At 42.8% G+C, this 20,952-nt stretch overlaps 1 protein-coding gene across 3 annotated transcripts in view; it reads right to left on the bottom strand.

Moving 5' to 3' along the window:
- Nucleotides 1-20,952, bottom strand: part of LOC126866422 (uncharacterized) — a 211,985-nt gene that overhangs the window by 157,066 nt on the left and 33,967 nt on the right. The window contains exon 1 of one of the 3 annotated variants that reach the window (XM_050619988.1): nt 15,704-15,835. The exons of 1 other annotated variant lie outside the window; for it this stretch is intronic. The gene's annotated coding sequence lies outside the window, so the exon portion shown is untranslated. Of the gene's footprint in view, nt 1-10,843; nt 10,949-15,703; nt 15,836-20,952 lie in introns of those variants that run through there. One more of the 3 variants, XM_050619987.1, reaches the window with a different exon arrangement.

Genomic DNA, 20,952 nt, shown 5'->3' with positions numbered 1-20,952 from the left:
ATTTTTGCGTTTCGTCGAATATATAGCAATTCCATGCTTGTAATCCGAATGTAGCGACAAGAAAAAAGTCGGAGATTGAAGTTTAAACGTCTTTCCTCCTCTATTTACTCCATTAAAAATCAACTGGCCGTGTAACCACAGAACGTTTCAAACATGGCTCAGGTTGTATTACTGATCTTCTTATCCTTGTTTCGCGAAAAGAAAAAAGCAGGCAGTGAAAGAACGCGTGCACGCATCGCCGGTCGCATATTTTCCAGCGAGTGGAGGAGTCACGTAATTTCAAATGCGCTTAACTTAAAAGCATTTATCTGTAACCGTATTATTACAACAGCAGGACTACGATAATTCGTTTCGATGTTGCTGGAAAGAGGATTTACCTGTCCCGAGGCTGAAAACGACGAGTCCGGAGCGACGTGTTTCTCTTCGCTAGCTCTCCGATTCTAGACTCCTTTCGGCACGGCAGGTGGTGGCTAAAATCTCTTCCATTCACGAGTTTCGATACTAATCGCAAGGTCATCGAGAATTCCCTATAGAGGTTCAGCCGATAATCTCACAGCAGGACCTTCTCTCCTTGGAAAGGATTCGTGGCTTATCGTGCTCGAGCATCGAACAGACATACTTACTTTTCCGTCTTATTCTTTCCCCTTTCGTTCCGTTCAACCTTGCTCCTATTCCATTTCTTTCTTTTCTCCCTCTCTCTCTCTTTATCTCTTTTTTTCCTCTTCTTCCTTTTTTTTGACTTCCTTTTACGCCTCTGCCATTTCTTTCTCGTCGTCTTCGCACTGTATACCTGTGTCTACCTGTGCATACGTAGTATCCTTTTTGTCGTTTTTCTGGTCGAAATCTGACGCCATAAATCAGCGGGATTACAAAGCATCGACTGCCGGAGATTGCAGCTTGTTTTGGGTCCTTCGGGACGAGAAACTTTGTATCGGTCGGCGGTATAGAAAAATGAAACGCTCTTCATGCATTATTCAGTCTCCTCTAGCCAGCTCCCGGTTACAAGCTCCGATGATACGTGCCGCTGTATACGCAGCTTCTACACTGATTTGTCTTTCGGTCTCGCGCTGAAATTTTATACACCCTGCTCGAGGGATGCCCACTCTCCATGATTGCCTATTAGCAACGCGATCTGCGTGTAAATTTAGAGTGGAGAGTGAAATCAACTGTTCCATCGACTCTGATACCTGTCATCAAGAGGAATATGAAAACTAATATTCTGGACAGATTTTGCTCTGTGACGATCATCAAACTATGTAGTTACAGCCAAGTTAAGGGTTAATTGGAGAGGGCTGAAGTATCCAAAGGGAAGTGACACGAGTTCTAATTAGACAGAACAAGGTTGGAGCTGGTTCGGTGAACGAATGGCCAAATTCTCAGGATCTGTTCTGGGCTTTTTGCGTCTTTTGGACAGAAAGAGTTGGACGAGAGACGCGAGGACGGCGCACAAGGCGGTAAAACGCGTTTCTGCCGAATGGTTGAAAACCGCAGTCGCGAGTAAATGGTACCTTTGTCCGTGGTTACGGTTTTTCATCGCGCAGAATTTGAATTTACTCGGCGGCTCGGTGGAAAAGAGAAGAAAAAATCCGCATCACCCCTATTCGACCATGTCGCGAAATCAAAAGTTGCCAACAATTTTTCCTCGCCACCGTTTCCTTCCTGTTCTCCTCGTACCGCTTTGTACGCCGTTCCAATTGCACCGCGGTTGCAATTGTAGCGTGCAACCCAAAACGGTTTCTTTTCGCCCGGAAGAACAAGCCTGCCTTCCTCGTAGTAAATCTTCTCTCGTAAAAGCGAACACCTCTTGTTTGTTCGTTTCGTGAAAATCAAGCCGGCTACGGTGGAAATTTTCTTTATAATAATAGTAAATTGTTCTTTACGAGATGAAAGAAATATATCCAGGAAAGATATTCAAGAAAACAATTTTTCTGGTATTTCTTCCGTTAAAGATGAATCACCTCGTATTCTATACGAATATGACTCGTGAGAACCAAAGGCTTATTGCCGGCGACTCTAATACGACCGATGCGTAGCATCCTTCTTAAGATCCATCCTAGAAGTCATCTTCTCCGAAGGCGAACAAAATCGAGGTGAAAAAAATGAACACAGTCGTCTGGAGAATCGAAGAAGATTACGGCAAATCGCATTAACATCTGTGAGGCTCCGTCTCGAAGAGATTCCCTTGAGGCCCGTTCAGAGAGAGCCGCAGGCTTCAACCCTTGATCCTTTAAACTCTCTGTCGCACGATCGTAGTACCATGTCCCATGATCGTTGACAATGAGCTCTGTCCTTTACCTGGCCAACTATCTCGACTCACCTCCGGGATAGAAGGACTGGGTCAGGATTCGTGGGGAAACGGAGCGTGCATGCATCCCTGGAGCCCTTAACGCAGTCCCCGAGACTAATCAGATGAGAGATCTAATCGTTGATCCGCTCGGTCTATATTTGTACGCAGCAAGACGGATGTCGCCCACGGAGAATTGAAAAGGTACCTATACGTCAACTAAAACGGAGAAGAATCGACTGTAAAGGGGTGGGGGTTACTTAAAAGAGGGAGACAAACGTTCAGGAATAAGGCTTAAATCGCCAACACACGGAGAGAAAGGAAAGAGAAGAAGGGGTTGCTCTGCGTCTCGAGATTTCCTTGGTTCGGTTGAAAGACAGCCGTGGGACGATAGCGGTCCAAAGTGTGCGCACACTATTGCTCGTGCCATTTATTCTACGTCGTGTCGCGTGTTGAATCTTCGTCGTCGGATGCACGCACGTAGCCTCGTGTGCGTACATCCGACGACAAGCCGCCCGCGGATCCAGAGACCCTCTGGCTAGAAGAATGCCGGAGATAAAATCGCGCAACCCCTGCACTGGCAAGGGGTGACACGCGAAAAGGGGGTAGTCGAGCCTCGTGCTTTCACGAACGACCGTCTCGTCTGAATGTACACACGTGTACATTCATTCGTGTACCCACGTACACTACGACTATACTTTGGTTCTCTATCATCGCGATGCGGCGGCCTGTCCTCCCGCGACCACCCCTCCCACTCTATTCTTTCTTCCTTCGCCCTTTATTTTCATCCCCCTTCGCGGCAAGCCCTTGCCTTCCCCATTCGGCCGATTCTGCCCTAGCGGCAACATAGTTCATTGCTGTTTTTAAAGCTTCTGCCATACAGAAAGTATGTGACAGTTTGTTTTGAAAGGGAAAGAGGGAAAGGGGTGGTCCGGGGGTGGCGGTTCCGCTGACACAGGAGACGCGTTCCTTCGCTACCATTGTAAGCTCGATACCTTGAGGATATTTCAAAGTTTAATAGAGTTATGCCCGGCCAGCCATTGAGGGGAGAGGAGCAGTGTATTTGCGGTAGACAGGTCCGCGTTCCAACCCAAGTCCTTTGCCTCGGTCCGAGGAAACGGGCCAAAGGAACACGGGGCCAGATTTCTATACGACTCTGCTTTTTTCATCGCTTATTTATATAATGGATTTACCGTGAACCTCGTCGGAGATCGAATCGCTACACGACTGTGCCGATTGTTGGAAATCCGTATCTCAATCCTACTACCCTTTCGTTCTTTGTGATGCACCGCGTATTTCGACGTTGAGAACTGTATGTCGCTGCGACTGCAGATGTTCATGGGAACATTTGGGAAAATACCAGGTTGCATTATCAACGATATACCGTTCTACGTACCTTGAAGATTATCGTATTCTTCTTTCGCCGAGGATTTATGTTACTGATGACGTCAACCAGAATATTAATTCTTAATTTCATCAGAAAATTAGAACGCGAATATCTCAGATATTCGTAGAAAAGTTTGAAGAAAAACTTTCCATCGAAAATCTACGCTTGTGACGATAGTAAGCAAAACTTTTAAATAACCAATGATTGACTCTACCTAACCCAAGGATGGAGTAACGATAGAAATTTCGAATTCTCTTACGATCCGTGATGGCGGATCCTATCAAATCATGACTAGCAACAACGATGATATAACGTTGCCATAAAGACAGCTAGTCAATGTCTGGTCTCCGTAACGGCAAACAGCATCGAGATTCAGCACCGATTTCCAGTTACGTTTTCCATGTAAACAGTGGCGACCGGGGCAATATCTTCTGGGAGCGGCGATCGTTTATGCATTATTCGATTCGCGGCCGCCCATTTATCCCATTTTCCTTCTTGCAGCGCAACGTGCATTAACACCAGCGGTCGGCTAACTAGATTCGCATATCTCAAAATGCACTGCCTGCATGTGTTGTAATTCGATGTGATTAACAGCGCCGCGTGTTCGTAACTATATGAACAAGTTGGCAATATTACCCACCTGGCTGTTTTAGCGCGAGCTCGTTCAACCCTCCGCCGCACCCTTTCGCCGTCCGGGATATTGCACTAGTCTGCGCATTCGGAAATTTAATAACGGTCGAACCTGATTTCCGCCAGTATTTAAAGCCACGTTCGTTTATCTGCCCGATAGGACACGCGACTTCTCCGGAACCAACCGTCAGGGTATTTATTAATGCCGGTGACTAGTAACTTGCTATTTGTGAAATTTCATTAATCACGTTAGTTCGATCGTGCAGCCCCCGTGGTTCTGATTTTCGATTATTTATTTCTCCTCTATACCGGAATTAATAGCATTCCTTTAATTTCATGCAATGTCTTCTGTTCTTCTAGTATTGACTAAGCGTGACAATCTTTTTATATGACGCACACAGTGCGTCACCGGATAGATGGTATAGATACTGCATGACGCATAGAATACCGTTACCGGTTTCCAATGGATTAAGACAAAGCATTATATATATGCTTCTCAAAATCAAACTGATCAATTCCACTTTTTTTTAATTTCTCAATTTTATTATCTACATAAATGGTTGATTTTCGATTCTCAAAAGCAGATGATTATCTACTAATGTAAATTATAAATATAATAGTAAGTTGCAAGAAAAGTTTAAAAAATGACTGTAATATAATCAACTCTACTCTACTGTTCAATTTTGAAATTGTTCAATGTCCACACGAATGGACGTATAAGTGATTGAATATTTTTTGTGCCCATAGGACAAACGATATTATTATATGATAAAAGTTATATAATAATACTATATAGTAAATACCATTGTTATTATATAGCTTGCTTAAGTGTCAAAAGTTTTGATTATCTTACATCGGTTGAGGGCGAGGAGGAGCAAGAAAAAGTTTGCTCGTAGAAGGATAATTGGCAATGAAAGACAGTACGGGAGGAAGACTCTCGTAGATCGATTATTAAACGGAAGGGACAGTTAGGTTCTCTACAAAACCCTTTCCCAATGTCTTTGATGTTTTCGCAGGTGCAGCCTGGGAGGGGAATGGCGAACAAGTACACGGCGCTACTTAAGCCTTGGCTGTGATCGCGTGCAGCCCACGTGCACCACCATCGAACGCCTTGTGAAAAGTTAATTTTGTTTGGCTTCCTTCGCTTTTCCAGATATTACCAGACGTTCGTTAAGCTCTCTGTCGCCTCCTTCTTCGAGGAGCGACCGGCTGCCACTTTCTCGCTCGTTGTCTCTCCATGGTCTAATTAATTAAAAAACTTGGAGCGGTGCACAAAGTCGATCGACGAGGGTGAAAATTGAACAGTTAACGCGTTGCTTCCGCCAGGAGACAAGAGAAGAACGCCACCGTTAAATCGCCGAGCCACTTTGCTGCAGGAAACCCTGCAGCCACGGTGTCGAGCTGCAAATTTTATTTCCCTAATTTCATCGAACGAAAGGGGCGGAGACGAGAAAGGCGAGGAACAAAGGTAACGACAACAGCTGTTCCAATTGGACGACAAGCTACGACCCAGCCATGTTCTACACGTATAGTGGATCATGAAACTATTCCAACACTAGCCATGCAATAATTGTATATACCGTGGGTATTATATAAAGTATTTTGAAACTTTATTACAACAATTACGAGACACGATTGTCATGATTATATTAATCGAATCTTAGACTGGTCCGAAAACCTACAAGATATTCACTGCAAATATATATTTGGAAAAAAATTAGCATGAACAGATATCTTAAGCATATTGCTATAAATGTTAAAAATGATTCCACTAAATATCGAGGCTCATTAAATGTAACGGATAATCGACTGTTTAAATACTAAATATCTTGTAATTTTTATATACATATTTGGATTTTTTTACGAATGATATATTCATAGAAAGTGTTAGCAAGCCTCTGAATACTTCTGTAAACGTGTAAACGAGAACGAAGCAACGAGGCATCGTTGGTCTCAACGGAAAATCGAAAAGAAGCGGTTTACGAGGCCGCGTGCTACGGTTTTAATACGTTACTGGCCAATGCATGGGCACAGAAGTGTCGGCTTAAGCGAACGATGAGCCACATGTTCCGGAGTATAGCTCGTTCCGACCGACACGTGTGGAAACACGGACAGCTCCGCCTTTTTGGGACCCCACACCTCTCATACGGATGGAAATGAACGAAGATAAGGCGAGAAATATTTCACCCCGGAGAATACACAGGGTACGGTCTCGAAATCATAGCGGTGGTGAGCAGCGGTGTGATTTCTCGCCATACGGTATTAATTTGCCGGATACAGTTTTGTAATTTGAAGCGATTGGTCTTTTTCCAGCATTTGCAGTAGAATTTTAATTAATTGAAATTAACCTCTTGTCGTACGATCTCGAAACACATAGGAATTATAGTTTTGACCTGAGATTTATAGAAGAGAATTATACAGAGAGTTGTAGAACTGTTCAGTAAATTCAGTTGTTAAATGAATCTATTTAGAGCAAGAATTTATTGAATAAAAATGATCTATGTTATATATCGACATGATGTTGAAACAACGAACAGCTAACGTTCATTTAAATAGCTAAACACATCATAAAAGGAGGAAATTAAATATCGATTCCACGAATAAATCCCAATTTTTTATATGCAATTATTGAAACTTAAAGTTGCGCTAAATTTGTATCGCTCTGTATAAAAACCGCATGAATTTGCACTTACGCGTTATGATGAAGAGACAACCGGGAGAAAAACGATATATATCGCCCTGGAGTTCAACCCTATCTAAAACAACGACCTCAAGGGCATCCTTCTGCTTCTCCGCAGTCGGTCCACCCTCGCAAACTATTCGCACGACTAAACCGCGACCAGCTCGTATCAAATCCAACAAATCCTCTACTATGTCACTAGTTGGAGAGTCGCCAGTTAATATACTTTCCCAACGATAAATTACTGGCGCGGACAAAAAGTGTCCGCGCGGGATACGCGCGTACAAGCATCCGGATCAAGCTGGTTCGCTTAACGAATCAAGAGGGAGCTTACATTCGCGATAAACGGTCGCTACGCCTATCGTAACTATCGTATCGCTTTGGTCTATGTGGACTTAGAAACTAAATGGAGTAAGTTTTCAAACTAAGCGCATCCGCCATTAACACTAAAATTAACGATGACGATGAAACTTGTACCAAAGAGATTAGAATGTAACATTTATGACAAAATGTACGCTTCCGTTCATAAATAATAAAACATTTGCAGAAATTGAGGTATACATTACAACTTAAATACATAAAACTTCACCTATTATTAAATTGCGTGACCCCAGTTCTCGTAAACCTGGAAGCCACGTTATTTTATTTACAATGGGAATGATGTTCATAGTTAAAATCGTTTGATCTTGGACCACGTGAACTTTGGGGAAAACCGTCACCAAGTGGCGAAGAAAACTTTTATTTGATAAAAAAGAAGCTACGCTTATCGTTAAAATTGATTGACTTCGGTTCACGTGGACCATTTAAGAATCAAAGAAGCGACGTACAAATGTCCCGTTCGCGATGACAGAAAATTTCGTGTGATTCTCGTGTGTACGTAGATTTAAAATCCCAACGGCCGAGAAAATGAAAATCCATGTTATAAGAGGGACCACGCCTAACGTTAAATCGCGTGATTTCTACGCGAGTCTGGATGAGAGCGACGTTGTTCTGGCCGTGCAATTAACCACTTTTATTAATAGCCGTGTGTTCAGTCATGACTGATGCATCCCTTGGGTGCTCGTGGTCCCTTCGAGCGCGGGGACAGCCTCGTGCAATGCGCGCGTTTATAATCGTTATGTCTTTTCGACGATTCCTCGCGGCCAGGCTGGAGATTTACGAGGGTTTCGCGCGATTCGTGTGCCTCGACAAGCCCGTCGCTATGTAAATCGCGACAGTTACACGAGTATACGAGAACCTGAATATTTGTCGTCGATGTTCAACCGGCTGCCGCGCCGGAGGTTGCTATCCCAAAAGAGGAACAGAACGAAACGTGAAACAGTTGGCTTCGAAAAGTTTCGTCTACGAGGGATGGGCCTCGCAAGGAGAGTATTTAAAACGTGGAATTCGACTGAAGAGACGGCTTTGTTTTGGTAAAGCCTTCCATGTGTGAGACGAAAGCCGACTTTATGGGACTCCAACGGGTCATGTTTGGAAAATACTACAATAATCGCGCCGGCGTTCCTGCTTCTGCTGGATGAAAAGGGACTACAGTTCCAGGGAAACCTTACGACCATGAAGAGAACTAATCCTTCTCTTCGCTGCTTTTTACGACTACACCGGAATCACGGCTGTCTCGAAACTTTTTGTCTGTACGTCTTGGTGTTTACGAACAGTTCGTTTTTTAACTGTCGTTTAATTATGGAAAATTAAAAAATGCAAAAGTATACAGTTACTTGCGTTAGTGGTTAGTGGATGAAATAAATTTCTATACAGATTGGACTTTGTAAATTATATTCGTAAAAATATGAAATTTCACAAACTATACGTTTTAGGTGTTATAGCTCGTCTATGCAGTTGGCGTTTACTGCAAAGCTCTTTGAACACGGTACAATAGGTACATCAAATATTTTTCTAGGTTTGCAGTACTGTTCGTGAGTTTGTTACAAGCTATAATCGAGGGCGACAAAATAGCGGAATGGTCATAAAATGATCGGTGAACACGTTTGTTGGTGGCACGCCTTAAAACAAGCTTTCTCTTTTTCTCTCTCGACGATACGTCTCTAGCATTCGATTACCCGATCCTAACAGAGTATGACGAGAATTTTTCCGATAAAACACAGTCGCTATTTCATAACTAGTACCGGCTGACACAGGTCGGCTCTGGCTCTGAACGTGTCATCGATCAAACATCAATCGATTTTAATCGCGGCCAAACTCGCGTCGAATTTTATCGCGGCATAGCTCAATTTCACGGGCGCCCGATCGCGCGCAGCTTATTCGACCCTCGTGCGTTTAATCTACCGTGACTGCCGCGAAATATCGTCTCCGTTATAAAATTTGATTTGTTTCGCGTGCCGCGCCCGTTCGCCCATTAACATTTCACCAATAGTCCAGCGACGAGAGAACTGTTCCATCGGATTCTCCTTGTTTTGTTGGCAAAAGTTTATCCTCTTTCATGGCTGCACCAACGATTCCTCGCGACATTCGTGACTTGTTTCCCCACGAATTTTACGATCAACGCGCCTTTCTTTCAATCGAACGTTTGCATTCCGCGACGTTTTACGAGCGTCACGCCGTGTAACGTCACGAGAGAACTCGGTCGTTGTGTCACTCGGATTAGATCCGCGAACCTTTCACCGTTTTCACTATTGTTAACTGACTTATTGTTAAAGCGAGAATCTTACAAATTAGCATCGACTGTGCTAAACAACAACATCGTATTGTTCATCTGAATTTCTTCAATCGCATAACGTCACCGGTTTGAAATTGTAACAATGCTGCGAAGCTCATCTGCGCCAAACCTTACAGTTAACATATCGTTGTACGACTCACTTACACGTTTACGGGGCAATTGAATCGTCCATTTCGAGTGCCAGACGCGCGGCATGCACTCAAGTATCTACACGCGCGATTATGTTTATAGTAGGCCACATGCTCGGCATACGTGTCAGCCTGCTAATATCGTCCAGTAATTCGAAGCAACGTGACACGCGTAATCGGGACGCAAAACCATTTCCGTAACAACGTTCGCTTGTTAATTGGCGATTCTCTTCTTACCGGGATCCGGTGTCGCGGATTTATTCATCCGGCTTGTGCTTAACGCGAGACGAAAGTTTACGCAAGAGATGGTATGAGAAATTGTTGTTCAAGTTTCCCATCTATGTTACGAGTTTCTGCTTTTAACAGGTTCCGTACAGCGTGTACGTTATGCGCTGGTGCATTTATTACACGCGTCAGAAATGTGTATTTTATAATAAAAAATTTGTTGTGCCTTGGTTCTTCGTTTGCTTATTATTTCTTTTTAATATGACTACTTACACCACTGCTTACAATTCTTCCAGCGATATCAAAAGAATAGTTGAAATTTAGGACGCGTACAATTTCAAGCTAATAATATAGCCAAAGCTGAACCGTGTGCGCTAACAATAGCCAGAAACTTTTACTTACTGAAAAAAAATTCTCAACCCGGAAAGTAAAAAAATTTTGAAATTTCAGGAACATGTAGAGCATATATAGGTGCATGTTACGCAATTCTTTTTACTGTCCAAATTTACTCTATAAGGGCAAAGTTGGCCCCTAATAACGCGGATTTTTTTTCGATTTTGTGTTATAACTCGCAACTTCTCATGCAGAAGGAAGCGTTTCCATGCAATTTAATAAGCATATCTTTTATTCTATCACGTAACTCCATTTCTCTGTCATTAGTAGGTATCTCATTATTATCATTATCCACAATTTTGAATGTAACCATAAGTAAAAGAATTAATAATTGCAAAATCTATGCTAACGATTTTTATGCGATCGTTACAGAGTCAAGATATACTTATTGTTAGTCTATATATGCTTATAGTGTACTACAAAGAAACTAACATTTTTTTACCTAATATTTCTCCATTGATGAGTCTTCACTAGTCGATCACACACCTCCAATACTATCGACAATAACAACGAGTAGAATCATTTATTACTTGGTCGTAGCGAAAACAGAATTCATAATATGTTTTATTCATAAGTACGCGTGTTTTTCCTCGTTTCGCATAACACATTCGCGTCAGATGATGCATACGTGTGCGTGCATCATGGGTATTTCCTATTGCGTGTGCAGCATATCATATGATATGTACAGTGAGATCGAGAAGTTCTTCGATTGTCTAGGGACACAATTCAACAACACAGCCACAATTCAGAAAAGCTTGTATTTGTACTTCTAGAAAGTATTTGCTTTTTTATGCTGTTTCATAATTATTCAAACCACTGATTGAGATTTTTCGTCGAAAAACGAATTCTTCAGAGAATTATTCATTTTTTTGTCCACACAAATCTTTTACCAAACAATAGCCCTCGTTAACAGAAACAACTTTTGTCTGAGAACTTCTTTTCTGTCTGTTATAACTTGCGAGCTATAACACAAAATCGAAAAATAGTCGAATTTTTCGGCGACAATTTTACCCCCTTGGAGCGAATTTGGGCACGAAAAATGATTACGTAATATTGGGTTGTCCGGAAAGTGTCTTTTTTTCGTAAACGTGTTTTTTTACAACAGTGCACCTTCATGTAAACGTAAAACCAAGTCTGTGAAATGTCGCGGTGTTTATCACAACAGCACAAAATGGATCGTACGTAATTCGACAAAACAATATAAAACAAGAAACGTTGCGCGTTTATTATTTCCTCATAAAACGAAAGAAACTTTTCGGACAACCTAATACAACCCTACATATGCTCTACATATCCTTATAGTTCAATAATTTTTTTAATTTCCCGATTGCGAATCTCTCCTGGTTAGATTTCCGAGATCAAGCAACATATAAATATCATATACACAATTTTTGTTGTGGATATAACACGCCAAAAATTTTCCCGAGATGACTGAAAATATTTCGTGCTGGAAAACATTAAACCGTAGGAATGAAAGATCAGCGTGTAAGTAGTACAAATTGCATGACGTTTTATTGTACTGCAGATGATCGATCAGACACAATAACGAAGTGACGACGAATCGTTCTAAACACAATTTCACGCCATTCTTTTCTATTATAAAACAATCCTCGATAACGTAACACGTTGTAACTTCGTCAGCGAGATCAATACTAGTACACGGACGTGTCAACGAATTTATGATTGTCCTCGTAATTCGCAGCTGACCAGCGGCTTCTCCAGTTATTTACATAAACGGCGAAAATTTATTTGTTTCAGTTTATTTCGGTGCAATATTCGCTTTCCGAAGCGCAGCGACGTCCCAGGAATCGACAAACACACAACGAGCAACAAAGAAGGGTAGAACGAGGGAGAGAGCGAGAGAAAAGGATCAGAGCGCGCCGCACGGATTCGTTTCGGTTTACAATTCAATTCGCCGCGCCGCGAAACCTGATAAAACGTTTCTACGTTTATTACGGTCAATTTTATATGTATGTTTATCCGCGACACATCGATTCGCGCGCCATTGGCCGCCCCTCGTTCTCCATTATTCATCCGTTTCGTCCACGTTTTTCGCTTGTCTCGGGTTTGCCTGGAAAAATCAAGCCGTCGTTGAACGTCTAACGAACCGCGTAAAAATCTCGAAAGTAGAAGGATCCTCGGCAACTTTTCACGAAAGAAAATGATTTTTTTACGATCGTGCTTATCGACGTTCGTTTCGGGTCGAGGTGAACGTCGTCCGTGTCTTTTAAGGTTTACGAGTGCGCCATTCGCGAACCGGATGTTTGCGTTCCGCCGCTTTACGACCGGTTTCACGGGATGGTTTACACGAATAGCATCTATGCATACGCACCGTTGCATCTTTTCGTGCATTTTCAACTCCATAGTCGTTAGTTTTCCGCACTTCTCACTGAAATACCGTCGCTCTCTGTGTTTCTGGTACAGCGAGAAATGGGCTAGTTGGTCTGAATTGTTAACAACGATCGCAAGGAACAGCTAGTTTCGCGGGCTCCGCGAATGTTACCGGATGAATCAAGCGTGTGAAATATCGTAGGAGAATGAAGCCATAAGAACGGCAGGAGAAAAAAAGAATATTCGAGTTAATTAGAATTCCCAGGAATCTTTCTTCTCGGGAAATTAATAGTCTCGTGTCTGCAGCTTAGTTAGCCCGATGAATAGGACAAAATTCGACGCTTGAAATATCGCCGGGTATAACGAGACGAATACCATTCTTAATGTTACACGAACTTCTTTCAAGCCCTAATATTTCAACATAAAAATCTATTTTACCTAGTACTTTAAGCAACGAAGAAAGGAATGTTTCTTTACAACTGCAACATATTCCAAATTAAATGTTTCAGATGTCCGTCTACAGCTTGGAAACAGCAGATCCTATCCAAAAGTGAATTCCAACGAAAAAAACATTCGTTTAAAACCAACGAATGCTCTGGAGATCGTTAAACGACCCATTACACGTGCTTCACGTGCGATCGTGTTGTAAACGTTATTGAAAATATCTGGGCAAGTGTATGCGATCGCGACAGCCCTGTGCACGCGCATCGATCGCCGCCTGCTCCATTCCCGGCCTGTGCTCGACTTTTATGGACTTTCGTAGTCTTTATTTCACCGTCGAGGATATAGCTTTGATGTCTTTACGAGAACGTCGCTCATCGAAATAAACGGAACAAGAACATATGGAGATGAATCTTACGGCTACGATCGTCACTATTCTGTGATTATTTCCATCCGTTGTATTCTTATCGGTATACAAGTCTTTTTCTTTCAATCTTCCACGCTTGGAAATTGTTTTTGCCGCTATTGGTAATACGACATTTTTGCTTTAGACTCAATAATAGCGTTATAATTTCTGATAACAGTTGTTAACCTTCAGGTAGGAAAAGTTGAGTTAGTTCTAACTCATATAAATATTTCACGTTTAGTAGTTTCCAACTTATCCATAAACAGGTTTATTTTTTAAATAAATTTCATCACTACGTAGAGGATACAAGCTTTCTCTGTTCGATTTTTCATCTCTGTAAAATAAATCCAACGCTGGTGACAGCCATATTTTAACTTTCGCCGGTCGAAAGTTATTTAATTCCCATTTAATATTCGTTTTAACGAAGGTATGAAACCGCAATTAGACAAACTAGGGAACCGCTTTTGTACCAAGCACAAAGTGGCGGAACGTCGGCTATTTTATCACTGGTCACAAAACCACTTCGACAGCGAATCGTTGATAAGCGATAAAACTGAAACTATTCTCTAAGTGCTGTCATAACCAAAACCAGTACCGAAAATGAAAATTCCTCGGCGGAGTGTGCTTGAGAAACCTTTCAAGAATATGATCCGACGATAAACGAACTTAACGAGACCGTCGACCGGTGAGATGGATAAAACTGAATCGACTCGCGTTTCTTACGGTAGCCATGTGATCTATCGTGACAATAAACGAACGGTAGATTTTATTTTCATCCTTGAACACTCGCGCATCGAGAAAAGATGTCTGCCTCTCTCCTTTCGGAATACGCAGAGATACGTAATGATTCACGATACGCGTTTCGACCGGAGATATACAGCTACCAAGACGAATAGTTTCTCGTACGTTTTCTTCGCGGCCGATTGGGATTTTTAAAATTTCCCCTGGGAGCCGGACTGAGGCACCTGAATCGCGATACTCCGAGATCGAGGTAAAAACCGTTCGGACCGATTGAAGATCGCTTCAGCTATTGACCGCAAGTTGGAGGTCGGGAAGAACGCGATGGATACAACCGGCGCTATCGAGGAAAACGTAAACCGGGCAATAATATACCGTAGTAAAGCGGGAAAGTGCGTCAGTTCGTGCTCCTTTTATTTACAGACGTTGTAAAATACTCGACCACGATGCGACACCGTTACCATTTCCAGCCGGTACAAAAAATCCCAGGGTGATTGTAATTTAATGGACACCATGAAAGTGTTTCTTCCATCGAGAGGAATCCGTATTTCGTGGAGTAAAACGCGGCTAGAATTGACATTAAGCTCAAGGATCGAACGTTACCAAGTGTTCGCAGCGGGTTGTAACGTGTCCGCCTACTACCGCAATTCCAGCATTTCGTTTTACTTCTGTCTTTTATCTCGATTATTCTCGACTTCATTTTCGTGCATATTTTCCCTATTAATTGCTATATAAATAAGAATTTCGCTGGGAAAGTGGTATAAGAATAATCATTAATCATAACGATATAACATTTGTATCCGTCTGATTAGATTATGGATCTAGTTATAAACTTCCAAGTTTGTGTGGCTACGTATAGTAAGATATTTCGGAAGACTTTCGTACTACGATTTAACTATACCCACATTCTCTTCAAATTAAAAATTTCCTCGCTTACATCATTCTGCCCCTGATTCTTCCAAGTACGAATGAGCAGATTAAACAGACAAAAGCTACTGAAATTTTCCTAAAGCTTTCTCAAATAGATAACGATTCGCGAACGCCATAATAGCTGATGGATGTAAGAAGGTTAGGTTGAGCCGTTTCAGATATGTACATACCGATGCGCGGGATATTTCTATTCGAGAAAGGAAATACAGGCAACGTTACTGGAAAAGACGCACTCCTGCACCTTTGCTCGGGCAAACATAACCGGAAAGCGAAACAATAACTCCATTCCACGGTACTCGGACCAGTTTCGCAAAACTGAACCGCTAAGAAAACATTTATCGGCCATTCCGCGATGCAATTTCCAGCGAGCATAAACGCGAGCACTTAGCCTGCCACTCGATTGTCGATCCGTGCCGCGCGTGGCCACGCAAAGTATATCAATAAAAATGTTATTACCTTCGAGCACATGGAGTTGCAAGAATCCGAGGCTGGTGTCTCGCGATCATCTTCGGCGAATCTCGTGAAACACCGTCGTTTCCACGATTTCCCAGCTTAGTTGAAGCTCTCTACGCTAGTCGGAGAACGAATGGAATCTCGAAAGGAGAAGAAACGGGTACGAGTTTGTCGGGAGTTCCACAACGATTATGGGTGAACGCGGTGTTCAGCCGCGACGCGAATTTGCCTCAGAGTGAGCTGCGTCTTCCGCGATGCTGGATTGCGTATTCCGGACGCGAGCCGACGCACTCTCCAAATGCGTTTCTTTACAGGCATTTCAGACATTCCTCGCGAAGACGTGCGATCATTGAGAAACTCAGCCTCTGTGTTACGCAACCAGAAGCAGCGAACATCTATTTGAGGAATATATAATGAAAGAAAAGAAAACGCGTGGAATATTTGTTGAAATGGAAGGAATTGCTTCTTCTAAGTTTCCTTCGTTACGCATGATCTACATACCGAATCGGCCAGTAAGTTACTAACCTGTTAGAAATTCCGCTTTATAAAAGAAAGGCAACTTGGTTGCTGATGTACCGCCAGTTCCAGCTGCTTTAAACTAGTCGATCGTGTATTACGGGATATTAAACGCAGACTGTTGTACAAAAAGTGCGTCCGAGTTGTACGACTTTTATAGGCGAAGAATTATTTCCAGTGTATAATTCATAAAGAATTGGTATCTTTATATGGACAGAATGCTTCGATGTTTTAATCAGTCAAATTATAATTATAAATACACCTTAAAATGTTGTCGAGACATTGAGAGTCAATTTTTTAAACACGCAATTCCTAAATTGCTTGTAGATGCTTGTAGATGCTTATAAATGCTCGACGACTACTCAAGGCTACTAGAGGATTGCTACTACGAATGGTTTCATCCCATCTACTGCTCTTGATTATTACATAAAAATCTACGAAGATTCCGAGCCACTCTTCAAATTTTCGCAACGAATTGCACGAACGAAGAAGTCTGAGAAATCTCGTGGCTATCGTTTCCTTCTAAAGCATCGATTGGCGAGGCGAACAGAATTTCCAACGTCGCGCACGTGAGACTTACAAAGGGTAGACGGCCGCCGGGGTAAATAAATTTAAGACTCGCGTGTTTTCCGGCGTCAGCCGGTTCTCGGTCCACTCCCTGGCTACGATTCTTTTACTGTTCCGACTCGACTTTACGAGAGTCCCGTTGCTTGCTTCGATCGTCGATCGAACACGCTTTATACGCCGGCAAGAGGCCATGGTGTCTCTGGTGAATGCAAAGTGCACGCCCGCTATATTCCCCGCCCAATTTTCCTTCCAATTTCGTATAAAACTATATCGTAAAAAATGTGCCAATAAAAAATGCTAGTGGCATCGTGGAGGAATGGAAAAATGTGCGGGGATGCGCGCTTGATAATAGAACCAGCGTAACTGTTTCATTTTTCACCTGTGAAACGCTTCTGTTACACCCTGACTCAGCTGTTCAGCCGATCGACGTTACGATATTAGAATAATCTACAACAATGCTGTTCGAGGCTTTCATGTCGCATAACAGATTAAGGGAAGCTTCGTCGCCAGATTCAGCTTGTATATTTTATATAAATAGCAGGTAGTTGAAATGTGGTTATACATTTTTAAAGTTATAGGTTTTAAATATACAAACACGAGACATAGAAAGATAGCGTAATATTGTTGGAGAAATTTTGATTGGTAAATTGCGATGATAACAGAATATATTTGGAATATTGTATTTTATATCTACAAGTATTGGATAAATTTCCAATGAAGGCAGCTTTCATAGATTTTCACGTATTTTGTTTTGATCTTTAGAAAACTTTGACAGGAAATCTGTTTTAGGATATTTACTCAGGTCATCGTGTTACACAGACACTGAAAATATATTTTACCAACAAGAATGAAAGATCCAACGACGGAATAAACGATTTGTCAGTTAGACAAAAGCCGGTAATAAACAATAACGAATATTATATAAAAAAACTAATGAACAGAATCGATTTCTTCTCTTTCGAACTACAAAACCTATAGAATTGCCCGATCGACCTAACGCAAACTTCTTGCCTGTCGTCCACTGCTTTAAGAACGATGTAGAAGAGAAAAGGATTTCTTTCTGATCTCTTTTTGCCTCGCAGCGACGACGTGTCACCCTTTGGGACTTTACTGGCACGTGGTCTCCACATTCTGGTGGATTTTAAAGCGTATTTACGCCCGAGTGTCTCCAATCGTTGAAAGCACCGCTATGCGACGACGAACTACATTCGTAGCCGACGAGGCTATTGGATTTTTAGCGAACACGTCTATCTCTTGACCCTTTTGTTTCCAGAGAATTAGCTGAAATTGTCGATGATACTCGACGATCGGGATGGTTGGAAGTTAACAATCGGAGAAAGTGGCGAGCTGGAGGGCGCGAATTAAAAAGCAGTATTTCAAGAGAATGGAATGAACGCGCCACTTGGCCGCGATACAGTGATCCGATAGTAAAAGCGCGATTCGCGGCGCCGATAACCGAGTCACGAGCTAGCGTAAATCCAGAAATGAGAGAGGAAACAAAGTATTATTATTCCGCACCTGTCGATCGGCTACCGAGAACCGCTGTCGCTGAAAACTCTCGTCTACCCTCGACATTTTCCACGAAAGGTAGTCTATTCGTTAGAGCAGAGAGGTAACTGATCGATGATTATCGCTGGATGATTGGATCGAAGGATCCTTGAACGGAGCGAATTGGATTAAGCTTCTCGTATTTGTTGAGATTGTCTTGAATGTACGCTCTTGCTAAAGAGTCGTGGGTACTCCGCGGAATTTTACGTAAATTTATAATTTTCAATTGCTTCGTCTAGGAAGCATTACAAAAAACGCAATACTTTGCAATATTTCATATTATACGTATTCTGTGCAATTTCAAATTTCCTATAAACGCATAGAAATACGTAGCGTAACCATGGAACATTTATGATATATCATCAGAGGACGTTGCGAATTATCGACTAAGGAGCAACCGATCAGGTCAAACCGATCGGTCGATATCGCGTACCTCGAATGACTTAACGCTCAAGGTGGAGGAGGTTTAATAGATCGAGTGTTAGAGTAATCCAGCACTGTATTTGCACTTGTTGTATTAACATGAAGTGTGATGTTGTGAACACAGCGGTGGTAAGATCTTGTTGGAAGTGAAGTATTTCACCCGCACGGTACGATGTCTGATGATGAACTGCCCTCCTACGTTGCTGATTCTCCCTACCAGCCGTTGGGTTTCGTCTGTCCCTCGTGCCCTTCCGGCTGGTCCTACCCCGGGGTTTTTTACCTGACCTCGGAGTCATTAGGTTTACAGCTCGGGAAGGACACGTAATTCAGAATTTCCTAAAGAAGTGGCCTGTCCGTACCATAAACGGAAGGCCACTCAAAATTCCGAACAGAGGAATATTAATCATTTCTAAGCGAATGTCATCTTTTGTAGATTTCTCAGACAGTTGTTTCACAATTCTAGCCCTATAACTAAATTTTTTCTGGCTCCCTGTTCGAGTTCTTTCAATTCCACGAGCGAGCACGTCTCAGTCTAAAAGTACAACTTAAAGCCCAGACGAGTTTTTTCATCAAACATTCACCGATCGTAGGAAACAATCGCCTAAGAAACTAAGCCCTATCGTGGAGGCAACGCTGCGACTACTCTCGTCCAACGACAAGCTCCATCAAAGATTCGTCGACAACCCTCTTTTGCCCCGATAAAGAGGGGCTGTAACGGGCCGGGTAGGTGGATTCCTCGAACGAGTTGAAGCAAGTTTACAGGCAAGGGACACGAGAACGCGAGGTCCACGAGCGGAAACGGTCCGGCTTACAGGGTAATTATTTTTTCAACTGGACGGAAGGGGCGGAGAGGAAAGGGCGCGCACCGCGGGGGTTCTCTCTGGCTGGGTCCAAGGGAAGGGTGAAAATAGAAGGGGAAAGGTTGAATGTACTCTCTTCTGTCTCCGTAAATACGCTCGTCTGTACCGTGTGTTGCCGCAACACACGTGTACCAGGGTATATGTGGCTGAGCACGATACGGTGGACAGCCAGCGAGCGAAGCTCTTACGCGCGGCATGCAGCTGGTTTCAAGCGGTGAAAGCAAAAGAGTACATGAAAGAAACGTTAATTACTGCATTACTGGCTAGCCAACCGTAAAATGTACTACAGCTCGCGGCGTCGTTCTAGCACTAGTGGCCGTAACGCGAGGGTAAATGCGAAACAAAGTCCCCGGCCACCGGAGATGCGTCCGAATAATACGCTCCAGCTGGCTCAACGAGGAATTAAGGATAAACGAATTACGCATAGACGGTCGAACGTGCGGTCCCGGCTCACGGCAAATTGCCACCGTTGTTTGCCTTACCTATGACAAGTACAGCCCCTCTGTCACCCGCTTGTTCCAGACAATGGGACGAGCTACATCTCTTCGTCGTCGTTTCTTTCGGCACATCTCTTTAATCGATGGTCGTTTAGAAAGATTTAAAAACCGGGAAAACGATGAACGTGTACTTAGTATTTTCTTTGATCTGTCTTTTTAAACCCAATTTGCTCGGTTGGTGGATTAAAAAGGTGATTACGCGATAAACACCCCAACATTATTCTATAACTCATTTAATAATTCTTTACGAGAGAACGAAAATTAGTGGCAGTGTGAATCCTCCTGACAGCGCCGGCATAAAAAGGGCGGCACGTTCAAGAGTTCCGGTTCATTTTGGTTGACGTTCGGGCGAAATTCCTGAAACGTATGAAGTCCACGCGGGTCCGGCAATAAAGGCCGGCTTTAATAACTTTTTGTTTGCCGATGGCGTGGCGCGAGAGCACCGGTGGACGATTTCATCGGTACTTGGATTTTCTTTTTTTTCCAAGGGGAAGGAAGAAAAGAAGAGGAGGGGAACAGAGGGTAATTTGAGTCCCGATGTTTGACCAATTCTTGAACAACGGACCAAGTAATAACGCAGAGGCCGGCCGTCTGCTCTTCTTTCGTTTTCAACGGTAGATAGGATGCCCGTTCGCAGGAAGACCGCGAAGAAGAAGAAAGGACGAAGCTGATGCCAGGGTAGACTATAAAGCGGTATTAAATTGATACAGTGACTTATTTTTATTTGCCAGGGAAAACTTCGCCGCCGAATTAATTCAAATCTATGGCTCCGTCCTGTGCGTATTACAAAAGTTCTCTGGGCAAACTCACCCCCAGTGAGAACGCGCCCTTCGCCACTCCT

The sequence above is a fragment of the Bombus huntii genome, chromosome 6, assembly GCF_024542735.1.
Source record: "Bombus huntii isolate Logan2020A chromosome 6, iyBomHunt1.1, whole genome shotgun sequence".
Taxonomy (NCBI): Eukaryota; Metazoa; Arthropoda; class Insecta; order Hymenoptera; family Apidae; genus Bombus; species Bombus huntii.
This window is presented reverse-complemented; position numbering and strand designations above follow the sequence as displayed.